Source organism: Pseudochaenichthys georgianus, chromosome 16 (genome assembly GCF_902827115.2).
Source record: "Pseudochaenichthys georgianus chromosome 16, fPseGeo1.2, whole genome shotgun sequence".
In the NCBI taxonomy this organism is placed as follows: Eukaryota; Metazoa; Chordata; class Actinopteri; order Perciformes; family Channichthyidae; genus Pseudochaenichthys; species Pseudochaenichthys georgianus.
The window spans coordinates 9490898-9508724 of NC_047518.2; the positions used below are offsets into that span (position 1 = coordinate 9490898).

General features: G+C 41.9%; 1 long non-coding RNA gene across 1 annotated transcript; it reads left to right on the forward strand.

The window, feature by feature from the left end:
* The first annotated feature begins 4932 nt into the window (after nt 1-4932).
* Nucleotides 4933-7021, forward strand: LOC139435468 (uncharacterized). Its single transcript, XR_011644706.1, has 2 exons — nt 4933-5646; nt 6109-7021. It is a non-coding gene; the product is annotated as an uncharacterized lncRNA (long non-coding RNA).
* Nucleotides 7022-17827: the final 10806 nt, after the last annotated feature.

The following is a 17827-nucleotide window of genomic DNA, read 5'->3' on the forward strand; positions in this document are numbered from 1 at the left end:
ACGTTTACTACAGCTGAGGCTTTGGAGCAGATTTTTCAAGGGGACAATGTTGATGGAAATTCAGACGAATCTGCTCAGCATGCCATGTGTGATTGAGGACATGATATATCATGTGTACTCTTCAAAATTGGCAGGACAGAAAATGACAATTCTTCGCAAAAAAACGCCCATGGACACTGCCCAAAAGAATGGGCATAACTATTGAACAGAATACGTTAGAATCTTCTAATCAGTTATGATACAATGATAATAAATGTGTGCAATTTTCTGTGTTGAATGTTTCTTTCAATGTTATGGTTAGCAGTTCTTTTTAATGAAATAAGTAAAACATTCAAGCTCCGTTTTTTATTTATTTTTTATTTATGGGCAAATATCCCCTATTATAGTGTATATAAGTCTCTAATGAGTGACACATATCATTAGCTGAGGTTGTGTTGATTTCTGGGATGTGTAAAACTTGATTTTACTGCAAAGAAATGACAATTTATTAGGCAAAACACAAAAATATACAAAAACAGAAATGTCCTATGTGGGTCTCAGAGGGTTAATGCGCGGCATGTATCGGCCGGCCAGCGACGAAAGTATGTTACTTAACAAAAAACCCTATAGGTAGGCTACTTTTCTTAATAAGCGAGCTGTTATTGAAAAAATATGAATGCCGCTTCCGGTAGCACGGCAACAAAAGGGGCAGGAATTGTGATGGCCGCTCAAAGCCACGGAGGGAGAAGTTGGCGACAGTGTGTGTGAGGCTCCAGAGACGCCGTTGGTATGTTTCTCCGGTGTTTATTGTGTTTTATGTACTTGATCTGTTGCCTTACTTTGTGAGTGCTGTTGCGCAATCGACGGCTTTTTACGTAGCGTGGTCTGCCTGCGCTCCGTTTGTTGTATATTTTAGACAGCGCAGGTGGTGTTCAGTTGAGGTTTTCTCTGGTGCTTGTTTCCAAGTAGAGATAAACACTCTCTTATTCATTCATTTAAGTTAATAATGTGGTTTTAAAATAACTCACAATATATCCTTTTAATTAAAATACCCTGAAAAGGCAGGAATGTGACAATGTGACAGAGTTTGTGTTGTTATTATTATTATTATTGAGAATGCAATGAGGCATGCAAAATGTTTGTGAAATTTGTGTTTGCATGTGAGCTAACATTTGTTTGTCCTTTGTGTTTTGAAGGTTTTCAACCTGATGAATTCTTGGTGTTCTCTTAAAATAAATAAAGACAAAAAGAACAACATTTGAGTTGTCCAAGCGTCCTCTGTTGCCCTCCAGCCTCTCAAGTTCGGGCTAAATCACTGAATACAGGCCAAAACCCTGAATGACTTGACAGGTACAGCCACTCCCCCTGAACCCTGTTTCCCTGCCAACCCCCCCCCCTCCCCTCTTCTATGCAAGCCCCTCCCTCTGAACCCAGGGCTCGCTACAATACTGTATACTGTATACACAAACTATACAAAAACCCCTTTACACTTTGGAGCTTGTTTATCCATCTGTAAGCAACTGCCAGCTAGGTCTCTCAGTCACTCACTCCTGATCGTTCACTGCTCAGTGACAGCTGCTACGGGCCTGATGTGTGAAAGTGAAACTATCTGATAGATAGAACATAGGTAGCCTATCAAAACGGCGCAGCCCAGCCCAGTGGGAGTGGCCGGAACACTTACAAATGTAACTGGGGGTGTGGGCAGGTGGACCCCACCACCTGACCTCACCCCCTGTACTAGCCGGTAGGATTTAGGTAAGAAAAACAACAACAAAAGGGAGTGGCCGGAACACTTACAAATGTGGGCCGGTAGGATTTAGGCAAAGAAAAAAAAAATTATTTTTAATTTTTATTAATTTTTTAATTAGCCGAAGCTGCAAAAGTTCAACATTGCTCAACTTTTGAAGCGAGCAACGCGAGCAAAAACAAGCAACGCTCCCACAATGCAGTTCGGCAAAGTGTGACGTCACCCCATTCAAAGTGAATGGGCAGAAGCGTTGAAGCTTCAACGCACGCCGCCGTGTGGATGGGCCGTCAGGGCTCATTTAGACGCTTCTTGTGAGACTTGTGTTTTGTTTTGGTAAAAATGGTTCATATTAGGGGTGGGCGATATTGAAAAATGTAATATCACGATATTTTTCAAGCCGTATCACGATAGACGATATTTATCACGATATTTTTTCATGTGGGTTATTATGGTTATTTTTCAAGTTACTTAACAGTACAACCACCTACAAGGTAACAAAAACTAAAAAGGAGTAACAGACCAAAATACCATTTCAAACTGGTTTTAATTCTGCAATGAACAGGAATTTTGATATGGCTTCCTCAGTGTTCAAGTAGGTAGGCCTACACCCTACGGTTTCTGTTTATCTCTGCTGCCTTCAGTCCACATATACATTGTACTGTGAATTAAATAGTCATTTTATATTTTGGCAGAGTTTCACAGGATAACAAACCTCAACCTGAAGAACCACTTCTATGCGGAATTGGATAGACATGTCCGCCCCCCCGTCTTCAGAGCCTGTTCAGGAATAAGGCGGCAAGGGAAGGAAAGGAAACTGAACTTCTGGATCAGCTATTCGCCTCCTATGACCTCCAGGTGAGTCGGTTATGCCTCTTGGTGTTTTATTCTCATACTAGAGTGGATTATCTTTGTCAAAATGTTAATCTCTCCTGTCATGGAAGAGCCCTTTCTTGTGATATCAATTGTTGTGTGGTTATACTGTTTAGCATCCAAAGTAAAACAAATGTATGTTCTCACACTAAAGGAGCAAGGTGACGTCCATGTCCGACGCGTTGCTGTCCTCCGTGCTCTGCCTGCATATCTGCATGAAGATGACTCCACGTTTCTGAGGCTGTGGCATGTATGTCAGCATAATAACTGTTTTCAATGTATGTGACAGATCATCCAAAAATATGGTTTATCTTGTTACATTGTTTCAGGAGCTCTATCGCAGGTAGACAATTCTTTGAATTTTTATAGTGAAACAATTATAATAAATTATAGATTTAGTTTGAAAAAGTATGAACTGTCCTGGTGTCATCAAAGCTTGATTCTGTCACTGAGGTGTTGTTAATCAAACATTATATATTGTGTTGCTCACATCCCATTCAGGTTCTAGTTCCAAGATTTGAATATTGCCAGAAGAATTGTAATTATTGTAAGGTACACAATGGACATGTTGAACATAATCTCCCTTTACTTCAACACTTCAGAAGTGTTGAATATGATTTCTACTTTAGGATTTATTTGAAATTAAGCTCTAGGTTAAATCAGGTGATTTAATAAAATACACAATCAAGAGAGGGCTTTCTTTCCTGCAGCATCAGTGTTCAATACAATATAATCTCTAGTGTTCCCCATATTTGTTTGTATGTGTAGTAGGGAGAGATTATACTGTAAATATATATTCAGTTGCCAGTTTATTAGGTCCAACTAGCTAATAGTAACAGTCAAATATGTGTCGCAAAAGTAATTTTCAACGGTTGATAACCGTTGAAAACCAATAAACCAATTGAACTGTACTGAAATAATGACACATTATATAATTGTCTTGGGCTCCTGCTGTGATTTGAAGTATTAAAATAACGTATTAAGCAGAAAGTTTAGTATAGCGTATTTCTGGTATATTCATTTTTAATGTCATCTAATATATGTGTGTTTTTATATATATTGATGTGTGTTAAAACTTGGATGGACAAGTCAATTCTTTCCTCTTAAATATAGAGAGGTTTTTTTATATTAAATATTCCTATAATGATGTCCCATTTTTAGTGGAAGTAGATTAGCGCAAATGGTATTTTCTTCCACAACTGCTGTATAATCAAAAGGTGGTTTTTTGGCTATTTGTGAGTAGGTGAGGTACAGTACAACCTGTGATTTCTGCCTTGAGTAAAATGATTACCCGTGGATGAGTATTTTTCAGAAAGTCAGTAGAAAAGGCCCAGGAGTCTCTTTGCTAATTATCAATGGTCTTTGCAAATTAACAGCAGATGTACCCATGTTAATTGAATTGGTAAGAGGTCAGAGGAACTCAGACCTAATACAATTAAAGTCTTGTTGATTAGTGGTTCATATCCAGCATGCATTAGCTAAGAAACTATAAAAATGTTGGTGCGTAAGCTGCATAGGGGAAAATGTATGTGCGCTACTGTGCAGACATTAGTTAATTGGATAATTCATATCCTGCAAGACTCCTAAAGAGGCCATGAGAAGATGTGTGTTATTGAGTCACACAGTTAGAGGGATATTGGTCCTTCTGAATTATCAATATATGTATTCATGTTAAGTGAGCTGACTTCGGGGTTTAGAGGAAGTTCAGAGGGGGCCTTGGGATGTGGGGGCAGTTGACCTTTGTTGGTTGGCTTACATATATGTGTGTGCTTAATTACTCTGTATGAAGTAGGAGCAGTTTGCATGGCAGGAAACATCCTTATTCACACACACACACACACACACACACACACACACACACACACACACACACACACACACACACACACACACACACACACACACACACACACACACACACACACACACACACTATAAGGAGAGGGAGCGAATCAGACGGAGTCGGCAGCTGCTGACTCATTGCCTAGGGTCACACCCAGAAGTGAAACTGGCCAATGGAGAAGTACCAGCTCACGTTCTAGGGCTCGCCCAGAAGTGAAACTGGCCAATGGAGAACTACCAGCTCACGGTCTAGGGCTCGCCCAGAAGTGAAACTGGCCAATGGAGAACTACCAGCTCACGGTCTAGGGCTCGCCCAGAAGTGAAACTGGCCAATGGAGAACTGCCAACTCACTGGTTAGCTCGCCCAGAAGTGAATTTGCCAATAACAAATAGCTAGGGAGGAGTAAACAATACAACTCCTCCCACTTGTGTGTATAAATATTATGATATTCTCATGCTCGGCGATCTTTTCCTGACTGGTTGTCGTGGTACGTATATCACACGGTGGTAGGGATTGAGCCCGGAGCGTTCTGTATTTGGTACTATTGCAGAGTGCTCTGTATTGTATTGTTGCTTTTACCATTAAAACAGATTATTGTTTAACCTCTATCCTGGTGTATTGAGTTCCTTCTTTTGTAAATTGACTAGCTCATCAGTCATCAAGGGACGGGCGGAGCAGAGGTGAACCTTCCACCACCGCCATTGGGTGGTGCTCCAACAGATTTTAAAGCCTTTGTAAATTATCCATGCTATTTTCTATTTAGCTAACGTCAAAGTAATGTATGTGAAATCAACCTCACAATAAGATGTGTGTATATTACAATTATTAATGTCATATTTCAAGATGATTACTTAGATATTACAATATGGTTGGTTGAGCTGGAGTTCATTATTGAGCTTACACGTTAACGTCAGTCATCTGAAGAACGAACCCAAACCTTGTTGTTTTATTAATTGTATTACCAAATTGATATCAAATAAACAGTAAGCATTGGTAACACAACTTCCAAAGTTACAGTAAAATAAAAAGGACTCTGACTCGGACAATACACAATCCAACATGTTCAACAGAAGATAATCAGTTATATTGTTTGTACACATGGTACTTTACATATCTGTTTGTTTAAGGTGTCCAAGTGATGCAGACAGGCTGGACCAGAGAGTGAGAGACAGAACTGGACTCCTCACAGCAGTGAACTTCAGCACAGGTACAAAGACTCTATTTTTCATACTGTACAAAGAATCAAGAAAGATATTGGTTTAAATAAAAGAAGTATTGACTTTAATACAATGATATATTCCATTAAACAATACTAAATAACCTACACATCAATTAAGTTGAGGGTTTTTTCCATGCAAAAGGTTACATTTAGATATTTAGCAATATTACTTTGTCAGCTTTCTAATTGAATGTATTGAAGGCAAAGATATTTAACACATAGTGAGAACTGCTACTATGTATCTCTCAACAGTTAAATATTATTTTGATAACATATATTTCAATGTTGATGAACTTCATACTGTTCATTCATAATCTAGCTCACTGTTGAAATAAAAAAAAAACATTACAATTACAAAATAATTATATCTACAGCCCCTAAACACACCTCTTTCATAAATTACACACTTGTTCTGCAATAATGTTTTATGTTTCCTGTAATTTTTATTAGGAAAGGACATGCCTGAAAGACACGACTCAACATTTTCTCCTTCTCTGAGGGTCAAGAAGAACATTCAAAGCTGATGTTATGAGATTTTAAGACCAGTACAGGACATTCACTAAGAAACTACTTTTATTGTGAAAACAAATATCTGCACACCGAATATTTTTGTAGTCTATCAGGACCATCATTTGTTTGTGACGCTGCACCTCAGAGAAGGGGTGGTTATAGTCAGGCTTATAAAGTGTCAGCTGATGGGATGCATCTATTTCCACATCTACACTCCATCAGCTGATTATTTCTATTTGCCTCGCTGTATGAGCTTCACATCACTTGTGCCTTGTACCGCAGAATTTGCAACGTCACAAATAAATGGGGTCAATCTTCAGTCAGATGTGAATGTGTAATCTAACATTTTCAGTAAGAATAATGGACAAAAGGAGTGCAAATACAAATACAATTTATTGAAATGTGAACCAAAACTTAATCAAACATGTTTTAAATAAAAAGCACATATGGACAGAAGGTGTAAACCTATTAAATGTATAAGTAAACACATTTAGTCAAATAAAGTGACAGACTAAGCCTGTGCAGTTGGTATCAGCTTTGCCCAGCATGGGCTCCTCCATCAGGCCTGGTCCTCCTCGCTGAGGAAAGACCCTCAGTCCTCTCCAAACCAACAGACAGGACGTCTATCACACAGAGGTTTCTCCCTGAAGTCTCTGCAGCTCTCTGGACACCACGCTGTCTCAATTCGTCCACACTGAATATGAGAGGAGGAAAATGAAAATAATAAATGCTTTAGACAATAAGAAATATACAGTTGAGTTGTTCAGTTTTTTTAGATTGTCAATACTATTACTGTATAACTAATATCTCAGGTTAAGAGGCACATTCAAATAAAGATTGGTCTTTAAATACATTTTGTCTTTTTAATTGTCTGTCTAAAGTCAAGGATCTAGAACTGGTACTTAGTTGTAATGGTACAGTCTGGTTATTATGCTGGTTGAAGGAGGCCTCACAGGTAAGAGTACTAACTAGCTACCATCACATGTACCTTAGCTTGACTTAAATGTATTAAACGTATAATTAAGTGATGGCAAAATATAAATAACTAACGTCATGCAAACATATTACTATTTGCTTGATTCCAGAGTTGAATTCAGCACAATTGCCTACAAACGTCAAGGGATATTAAGATTCTGAAATCTTCGTTCTAAATAGAAAATAGCATGGATAACAAAGGCTTTAAAAACACAGCAGGAGCCCAAGACAATTATAAAATGTGTCATCATTTCAATACAGTTCAATTGGTTTTATTTTCATAAACGGTTATCAACCGTTAGTGCCAAAGCAGTAGGCTATAATATATGAATTACTGCTGTAGACTACAACCACTACTTGTTTAGCTAGCATAAACTCAACAAAGCTAGCGTTAGCTGGCTAACTGACGTTATTTTGCCGCTAAACTGCACGATATAAAACGGTGGTCTTCAAAGCGGATTTAATCCTCAATCACAATAATAATATTCAAAGTAATACTGGGCAAGTAATGGGAAAAACTTACCGTTGATTGACGCGTCATGTCAGCGGACTGGTAGCGACACGAACCGTTAGCCCCTGTTACGTACTCCCCCCTTTTGTTGTCCTCTTTGCTCTCTCTGCTGTGCAGGTACAGCTGGCTCCGCCTTCCCCAGGTGTTCCCAGTTGTCACTCAGCCGAGCTTGGCGCAGGTGTTCCCAGTTGCCAATCAGCCGAGAATAAAAGAGGAGACTGAAGGAGAAGGAGGAGGCCGATCACTACTCCGGATGTCTCTGCTGTGTCAGAGCTCTTTTGCCTTTTTGTTGTGTTTCCTGGAGGACCTGTTAGTGTTAGGTTTTCGCGGCTTTATTTCTCCCGGTTATGTGCGATTTTGGGTAGCGGAGGAAGGCTCTGGATCCTACGGCCCGTGGTGTGGTTGGCCCAAGTCCCCTCCGTCTTTTTGTTTGTTTACCTGTCCTCCAGTGTATGTTTTTATGATTGTGGCAATTAATGTATGATCACCGTTTAGTGCCTATGTGTTGTGTACTTTTGTTTTATGTTGCGGACTGCCTCACGAGCCACTACTATTGAGTAGGGAGGCGGGTCGTAACATATGGGGGCTCGTCCAAAGGCTGTCTCGGGCAGGTGCCGGTTTGGTGAGTAGTATTACTTTCTAAAAGGCCCTTGACAGCATTTTGTTGTTTGTTTGGCTGTATAGCGTAGAGTGGCAGTGATGGATTTCGACTTGGAGGGGTTTGTTGGTGATCCGACTCGGGGGAAGTTGGATGCATGTAGCAAACAGCAGCTTGGTCTGATCGCAGGCAAATTTGACGTTGTAGTCAATAAGCAGAACAAGAAACGAATCATTAAGGGACAGCTGTTGGCTGCGCTTATAGAGCAGGAGGTATTGCCAGAGGAGGAAGCAGACGTTCCCATGGACGACGGGACAGGGGTCTCTCAGAAAGTGAGCGAACTTCAACTTCAGCTAGAGCTGCGCAAGCTGATGGTTAGAGAGAAGGAGAGTGATAACAGACTGAGAGAGAAGGAGATCGCCTGTAATCTCGAATTGCGGCTTTATTTCTCCCGTTAGGTTATGTGCGATTTTGGGTAGCGGAGGAAGGCTCTGGATCCTACGGCCCGTGGTGTGGTTGGCCCAAGTCCCCTCCGTCTTTTTGTTTGTTTACCTGTCCTCCAGTGTATGTTTTTATGATTGTGGCAATAAATGTATGATCACCGTTTAGTGCCTACGTGTTGTGTACTTTTGTTTTATGTTGCGGACTGCCTCACGAGCCACTACTATTGAGTAGGGAGGCGGGTCGTAACAGCCCCGCAGTCATCGGCTCGACCTGACTATGGCTGTGTAGTCAGGTCGAGCCTCGTCGTTCTGATAGCTCCGCCCCTTCGCTCCAACCCCCCTCCCTCCCCCACATCTACAGGTGAAAATTACTTTTGCGACACATTTATCGCAAGAAGTGTAGCAAAACTCAAGACCGCAGATTCGTCGATTTACACTGCAAACGAAAACGTCTTTTAAAACTACAATTCCCAGTAGAGACGTGCCATAGAGAACATGTTGCGAAACACAATAGCCAGCACGTGTAGTTCTCAGGGGGTGTTCAAGTCCAGTTTTGAATAGTCTGCCGTGGTTTCGTTACATTTCAAAGAGCTTGACACCCGGCGTAACTTGGCGCACTGCCACTCCAACATCCAATCTCAGAGCTTGAAGATTAATCACAGGGTTTGTCGCAAAGCGGACAGGCCTCGTCACAACAATAGCTGGGGATTGTGGGTAGTGTAGTCTCTTTGGCGCTCCACATTTCAGAGAAAACAAGTTGTTTTTCAGAATTGAAGGGGAAAAACACAAAAGCATTGTACACAATTTAAACCTATCAATGTTGTTTAATTAACAAAGGTAATCTGGTGTGTTTGAGTTGATGAGTAGTGGAGATATCAATCGACAGTAAGGAGAATACTTACTTCTGGGTGTACAATTCTCCGTTATCCAATGGGAATGGACACTCACATTGCCTTTAAGAGCTGCCGACAAACGGGTGCGGTGCTTCAAATACGTTTTTTCAAATACCGCCACCGATGGGAATACATTGCAATCAGTTGAAAGCTCTTTGCGTCCGTTGCTGAAGGAGCCTCGGCGCGTCCCAACTGCACGCCACGGTCACCCTGACCAAGCGTCGCTCTTGGACGTTTAGAGAGTGATAGTGTGTTGGATTGAGGCTTTTAACCGATGAACACTTTTTATTTTCCTCCCTACTCTGAGATCGTGAGGCTTTTCATGCTTTCTCATGGACCTGTAACAGCTAGCCCTGACGCTCACTCTCCCTGAAGGTTGATCTTTGTTTGAAACTGTGGGGAATTGGACATCATTCATGTTATCCAAAACACGTAATAGTACATAATTAAAACGCTTTACACTGTATCAAGACTGTCAAGTTGTCAAAGTTAGCCAGTAACAACTAGGGTTGGGTACCGAGAACCGGTTCCGGTTCGATTCCAACGGCATCATTTAGAAATGTGAATTTCGGTTCCGCTTTTCGATGCCTGAGCAAATGTTTCTCGCCGCTCTCCGTAGCCTACTGTATGACTGCGGCGGGGCGGGAAATGTAGCGTTGTACCTACACTTCCTACAGCGTAACCTGAGACCAGGGTCGGCCCGTCGCACTGGGGTTATAGATGTTCGCCTGGGGCGCCAGATCTGTGGAGGTGCTGCGCTGACAGCTCTGGGAGGAAAAACAATGTTTTGACCGTTGGTGCTCATCCTAATTTTCGGTATTGATGTAACAACATTCATAATTAAGTAAATGTAACACCCTTTTCTTCCCGGTTACACTTTTCATTTGCCCTGTACGATGGGCGCTGTAAGTCATGAAAATGGGGGATGTTGGCTTATCTGGCACCCACAGCTCACAGCCAAAGTGCGAGTGAGCGAGCGAGGGAGAAAGGGAGGGTGCACCAGTACGCGCTGTTGTTATTAGAATCTGGTGCTAGCTGCTCTAACGGATATTAGAAGAAGATGTTTCTACAATAATGTGGAGGGAGAGTCCTCTCTAGTCAGACTGAGAGGCTGATAACTACAGCTCAGTGAGGTAATGGACTCTCAGTGTTTAGATAGTTCACTTTAGTCTAAGTTATCTCAGTGGGAGTTACGGCTGCTGCTTTCCTAGTCGTCTGAGTGTTTTCAGCTGTGTGTGTTCTATGTAAATGAGCTGTGCGGTTGCCCTCCCGTCATTGGCTGCCATCTCCTGGTCCTCCCTGAAGATTGAGATTGGAGCACGCCGGGCCCGATGCACTCCAATCGCAGCGCACAGCCGGCGCACACCTGCTGGAGATTACTACAAAGCTGGGGACAATCATCACTCTGAAGGGGTCTGTTGAGTCAACAGATGCCTCTCGCTACTTGCTTTTCGTTCTGTGGTTAACTTGTGTGGTCTGTGTCTGGTAGTGTGATATTGTGTGTTAGTAGTGCCTAGAGTAGCTTAGTTAGAGGTTAGAGTAGTTTACATAGTGTTTAGAGTAGCTTAGGTTTTTGTGACTGTTGCCTTTAGTTTAGCTGTGCGTTTTGTATATATTCTTCGTGTTAGTTGTACCACTTTTAAAGTGAGGTTTTGTTTAGTTCCTTATTTAGTGTGAGTGTTATTTCTTTGTATGTACACAGACTCCTTTTTAAGAGTCCTCCCTTTGTTTGGTTGTTTATGTAAACCTGTGCCCTTTTGGCCTTTTTTTGTTGTTCCAGGCTGCATGCCTGCCATTTTGTTTACCGCTGCTATTTATAATAAAACCACTTATAATTATTACCAATCCCATTCTGGTTGTGTTGCTTCCCTTTGGTTCCCCTAGCCCAGTAGGGAATGTAATGGTGGGTCTCAAACGTTTTGATCATAATTTATGTATGTTCCAAGGTACTCCTTTATAATTATTGGAATAAAACAGGTTTGAAATCATTCCAATGTATACTAAAGGACAGTAAACCAGACATATCGTTTTAAACTGGAGAGATAACAAAATATGCATAAATAAAATTGTAAAATAAGATATGAATGAACAACAGAAATAAAATACGTTACATGTATTTGTTATTGGCTATGGTAGGTTATTGGTTATGTTCACATACTTATTTAATTATTAAAATGTAAACCGATCTTTTTCATATGGGTGTTTAGAGTTGTACCCCCTAGATCTAGTCTCTAGTAATTCTACTTAAAGTGCACCAGATTGAAGCATTTTACTTTAAAATGTTCAAACATTTCTTCCCGGTATGCCTGAGAACTAAGGCAGATATGCTTGAACTGTTTTTAAATGGGGGGGGGTTTCCTTTAAAAGTTGGACTGTTGCACTGTTGTAGTGGTTCTCATGTTACAGTTAGCAGTGAATATAAACAGACTGATTAATGTGAATATTACTGTAAACTAACCTGTGTAAAAGTTTTGGTGGAAGAAGCATGTATCATTTTTTTACCCTGCCCCTCAAAGAATCAGAATTGAGAACCGTTAAGAACCGGAATCAGAATCGTGGAAATTCAAACGATACCCAACCCTAGTAACTACAGCTTTGTTTGTCACTTACGTTCATAATTGTCGATGTAACTGGATATGTACATCTTGAACCCCTTTTCTATTTTGCTCCTCGGGGCTGAACATGCCGCTTGTACCAGCCGATGTACATCACTGATGTTAACCTTCGGTAGGTCTTGGAGGCATCAAGTGTAAAATAGTGCCATCACGTTAACGTTAGTGTTCTCACTTTGCTCTACCGCTATCTGTATGCTATCTATCTATCTCGCTATCTACCCGCTCTACCGCTCTGCCGTAGACCGGAAGTTTACAACCGCACACTCAATGAACCGGAAATGGAAATACGTCATCCCGTGCAACTAGCCTATAAGCACTGGATACAGCGTGGGAGGCGGGGCCTCATTCATTCCTATGAGAGTTGCTCATTGGCGCATGAAAACAAAATGTTTACCAGCGGTAACCGGCCAACCATTTCAATTATCAGTTCAAATTTTAAACTATATTCAAATAAAAGAAAGTCACCGGAGGAGTTAAAGGAGAGTGACAGGGAGCATGAGAAGAAGAGGGAGAGAACGTTTCAGCTTGATCGATGGAGTTGGCTTCTAGTGGTGCAATGACGCGTCCTAAAACCCTTTTATAATCTATCGATTAGATTTATGATTTGAAAATTATAAAAGTAGGATAGACATGTGGAGATTATCCGGCTGAACAAAACGAGCATTTATCAAACAGGTTTGTTTTCCACAGACCTTATTTCCAGCTATTTTCCAAAACCCTGTGGAGAAATCCCATTGCTTTTTGTCGAGGGAACCAGCAGTTTACTTCCTGGTTTTAGGACGCGTCACTGGCTGCACCTCTCAATATGATGCCAATATAAACAAGGTCTTCTGTCGGCTCTGTACATCAATGCCGACCTATGCTGACAAGCAAGTGAAGAGTAGACAATATAAAAGGTATTGGCTATAGGGAAATGTCCCAGCAGTTTAGGATAATGAAGGTTCTAATCTAATCTATAGCCATTACATTCCTAATGACAGGAAGGCAGAAAGTGCATTATACAAATAATAACTCATAATAATAGCAGACATGTTTTAACAATGGCCACAATATCATTATTTTAATAAACCAAATATGAACAATTGAGGAAAATGAGGAAGAACTGATAATTCAAATGTTGTAGTACAAGTAGTTAGTGCATACATTAGGCTACTATTGCAACAAATGTGTTAATTTTCTTCATTATTAGTCGATTTTTTTTTTGGTGGACGAATGCTCCGGGCCAGTGGTTACAATGGTGGGGCCAGTGATAATACAATAACCTGTATCAGGTTGCCACAATCAACAACCTGATCAACTCTATGCGAAGGAGATGTGTTGCACTGCGTGAGGCAAATGGTGGGCACACCAGATACTGACTGGTTTTCGGACCCCCCCCAATAAAGCAAAACTGCACCTTTCAGAGTGGCCTTTTATTGTGGCCAGCCTAAGGCACACCTGTGCAATAATCATGCTGTCTAATCAGCATCTTGATATGCCACACCTGTGAGGTGGGATGGATAATCTCGGCAAAGGAGAAGTGCTCACTATCACAGATTTTTTCAGATTTGTGAACAATATTTGAGAGAAATGGTTATTTTGTGTATATAGAAACTGTTTTAGATCTTTGAGTTCATCTCATGAAAAATGGGAGCAAAAACAAAAGTGTTGCATTTATATTTTTGTTCAGTGTAGATTAGGTGTTAATAAACTGAAGCAGTAGTACTATGAGGAAGTGATATTTTTGGCTAACACATTTCAGGGAATGTGGGAAACAGCTGTCCCAATGAAAAGTTAGAGATATCTGGAAAATTATAGTTGTAATCGTGAATTAATAAATGATGGCGCTCCATATATTTTTGTAGACAAAGGATACTGGCCTATGCTGATATATCAAAGTCTCTGCAGAGCACGACACATGGCCAAAAAGACTGAGACCAAATGACCTTTGACCCTGACTGACAGTGTTACTTGAGAGAAGCTCTGTCGATGACTGACTCTGGGGTGAATCTGACCAAACTTGACTTTACAACCTGACAGTGTGAGTGTATGTCTGCATGTGATCAGTGTAACTGCATGATTTAAAACAATGACTAATCAAGCATGTTTTTGGACTAACATATTATTCTGGGGCTCTGTGGGAAACGAAAGGTTTCCTACAATTCCACAAAATTGAAAAACCACACTTGTGTCCCGTTTCTAATCTACTTGATGATATTTCACTCCCACAGGCAGCGGCGGTTTGCAAAATGTGAAGCTCAAACTAAAATGTGAAGATTCTGTTTATTTTAGGACTGAAAGACGGAGAGACACACTTCTTTTCACTGAAGTGTTTACTGTCAAATTGTAAATAATGTTTGCTATGTCCCTAACCAATATTTACCTGAACGTTTTTTCCCCCTCCCCATTACAGGATTTTGTTACACATGAGTTCATGTGTAAAAAGGGGGTGTGTGTGTGTATAATGTATTATATTAACATGGCTGTCAAATTCACAATCTACATTTTTCATTTAGGGACTGAAAGAAACCTGCCGCCCCAACTTGGATGTTCAATCTGACCATTGATTGACTGTTTTAGAATTAACCTGCTCCATGTCTATAAGATACAGTTTGATGAATGTTGACATGTTTCTATATATTGATTGAATTATAATCCAGGGATATAACGAAGATGCAGACTCAGTGATCAAGTTCTTAGTCACGCATTACATTCCACTACATGAGTTCCCTAGAAAGGGGTTAGTATCAGACTTCTCCACACAGGTTGCTGACACCAAAGGGGGACCCGAGAAGCACGAAGCCAACACTGCAGAATTTGTCTGGTTGAAGGTCATCAGGCCAAAGTGGCTCAACCCCAGGTTCTCCGGCCCCGACCGAGTGACACAGAGGACATCTCATGCCGTCCGCCTAGAAGGAAAGGGGGACAACTGGTACCACTGGAGCCAGTGTGTGGCGGGGAAACCACCTGGAAGGACCCCGAGGACATCCCTTCAGCAGACGACCCAGAAGCCGCCATCAGCGGACCAGAGGAGAAGAAACCAGAGGACATCACTCCTATCGCCAGCCCAGAAGCCGCCGTCAGCAGGCTGGGTGAAGAGGACGCCGGGGACTAGGAGGAAGGACAACGATCCACGGCGGGGTGATCAGCTAATCTCACTAGGGACGCTGTAGAAGGACTCGCTGAACAGCTAGGGCCGACTTCCCTTATGGCAGTTCAGAATAGAATGGCTCTTGATATGGTGCTAGCTGAGAAAGGAGGTGTGTGTTCAGTGTTTGGTGATGTGTGTTGTGCTTTCATTCCAAACAATACGGCTCCGGGTGGTTTCGTCACAAAGGCTTTAGAAGCGGAGCCTGCGGAGGCCTACTCCCACCTGTTGAGTACGGCTGTACTGAGGTGTTTTCCCCCCGGAGACGTCGCGAAGAGACGGAGCGGCTCCACCTGTTGCTGCCTGCGATCTGCGGAGGCCTGCTCGTCGCGAAGAGACGGAGCGGCTCCACCTGTTGCTGCCTGCGATCTGCGATCTACGGAGGCCTGCTCCCACCTGTAGAGTATGGCTGTACTGTAGAGGTTTTTACCCCGGAGTCGTCGCGGAGAGACGGAGTGAATCCACGCTTCGGGCTTGGCCTGCTTCCACCGGGCGTGTGCTGCTGTGCGGAGGAGGATTTTACCACGGCTGGGGCCTGCTTTCCACCTGTCCTGGTTCTGCTGTTGCAGAGGCCTGCTTTCACCCCGGGGATACCACAGAGGGACCGGAGCATTTCCACGCTGCTGCTTTCGCCTGTCCTTCGCTGCTGTGCTCCAGGAACATCGCGGATACTGTGTGCTGGTCTGGGGAAATTGCCCATATCGGGATTCTGCTGTGCCTGTTAACTGTATTGGACTATGAGAAGATCTCTGGTCATTCTGAGAAGTCTACTGGATTCAGGTCTGTTCTGCCACCCGCAGTGGGCATCCACTGCAAAGGTTCGGATGTGTTGCACAAACAATTACCGGTTGCCTTGTCACAGACAATCTGCTCGACAAAATATGTTTATCTTTTTTGTTTTCCTGCGATGATGGTTCTTCAGCTCTAATCATACTCTCGCAGACTTTTCCGGTGTTTCTAAAGTAGATGACAATGTATGCGTGTCGTTTAAGAGGAAAAGATGCCTGTTTTTTTTGTTGCTATTACTGTCAGGAAATGTACGACCTAACCCTGGTCCGCCCAGTAGTAGTAGTCAGATCGCTACTCCTGCTGATTTTAAAGCTAGGTCTGGGTTGGGTTTCATCCATTTGAATGTGCGCAGTCTGTTAGGTAAACTAGATTTTCTCCGCATTTGGGCAACCTCGACTGACGCTGACGTCATTGTTTGTATTGTATCAGAAACATGGCTAAATAAATCTATTTTGGCCTCTGACATTGCCTTAAATGGTTATGTGTATCGTTCCGACCGGCCTAATAAAGGTGGTGGCTTTGCCATTTATGTTAAGAATAAGTTCAGTGTATCCACATTAGTTTCCAAATCTATCAGTAAGCAATTTCGAATTTTTAGCCTTAAATATAGAAGTGGCAAAGGGGCAACAGGTCATGGTGGAGGGCTGTTACAGACCCCCCTCAGCTGTCAAGGACTCCTTGTCTTCGCTAGCAAATCTTATATCGCTGCTAGACTACAAGGAAATAGTGCTACTTGGAGATTTTAACTGGGACTGGTTAACTGCAGTGTCAGAGGATTTAAATAACCTTTGTATCTCTTTAAATGTTACTCAGATTGTTGACGGTCCTACTGGCCCTACCATTAAGTCCCCTAATAAATCCTCCCTAATTGATCTCATCTTAACTAATGTTCCCTATAAATACTCATCTGTGGGAGTATTTGCGAATGATGTGAGTGACCACTGTGCTGTAGCCACAATTAGGGACACTAAGGTCCAGAAGGTTAAACCTCGTATTATCATTAAGAGAGACATAAAACATTTTGTGGAGCAGGGTTTTGTTCATGATCTGTTTGGGTTTGATTGGGGAAAAATCGATCTGTGTGCTGATGTAGAAACTGCAGGGTCTTATTTTTATCTTGGTTTTATGGAGATCATTGATAGACATGCACCCCTGCGTAAATGTAGAGCAAAGGGACGAGACAATCCTTGGTTTTCTGCTGAATTATCTAGTCTTCTACATGAGAGAAACAAGGCCTGGGCAAAGGCTAGGAGATCAGGCTCAGAGGTAGAATGGCTACGCTTTAGGCAGCTAAGAAATAGCTTCACATCGCAAATCAAAAGTGCTAAATCAAAGTACTATCTGTCAGTAACCACAAAGAACCTGAATAATCCTGGAAAATGTTGGAAAGCCATAAAATCGATATCCACCGGTGATATCCGTAATGAGCTACCTCCGTGCATTACCACAGCATCTGGCTCTATATCGGACAAGACCACTATGCTAAATTGTTTTAATGAGCATTTTGTGTCCTGTGGCTCTCTGTTTGATTATGTCACTAACTTTGCTTCTGTGAACACCACAGTCTGTGATTCTGAAAAACGTGTTTTGGAAAATCCTTTTAGTTTTACTCCTTTTACTGTTGATGTTGTTCGTGAAGCTTTAACCAAGTTAGATCCTAAGAAACCGGCCGGCCCGGACAACGTAGAGCCTTTCTTTTTAAAGATAG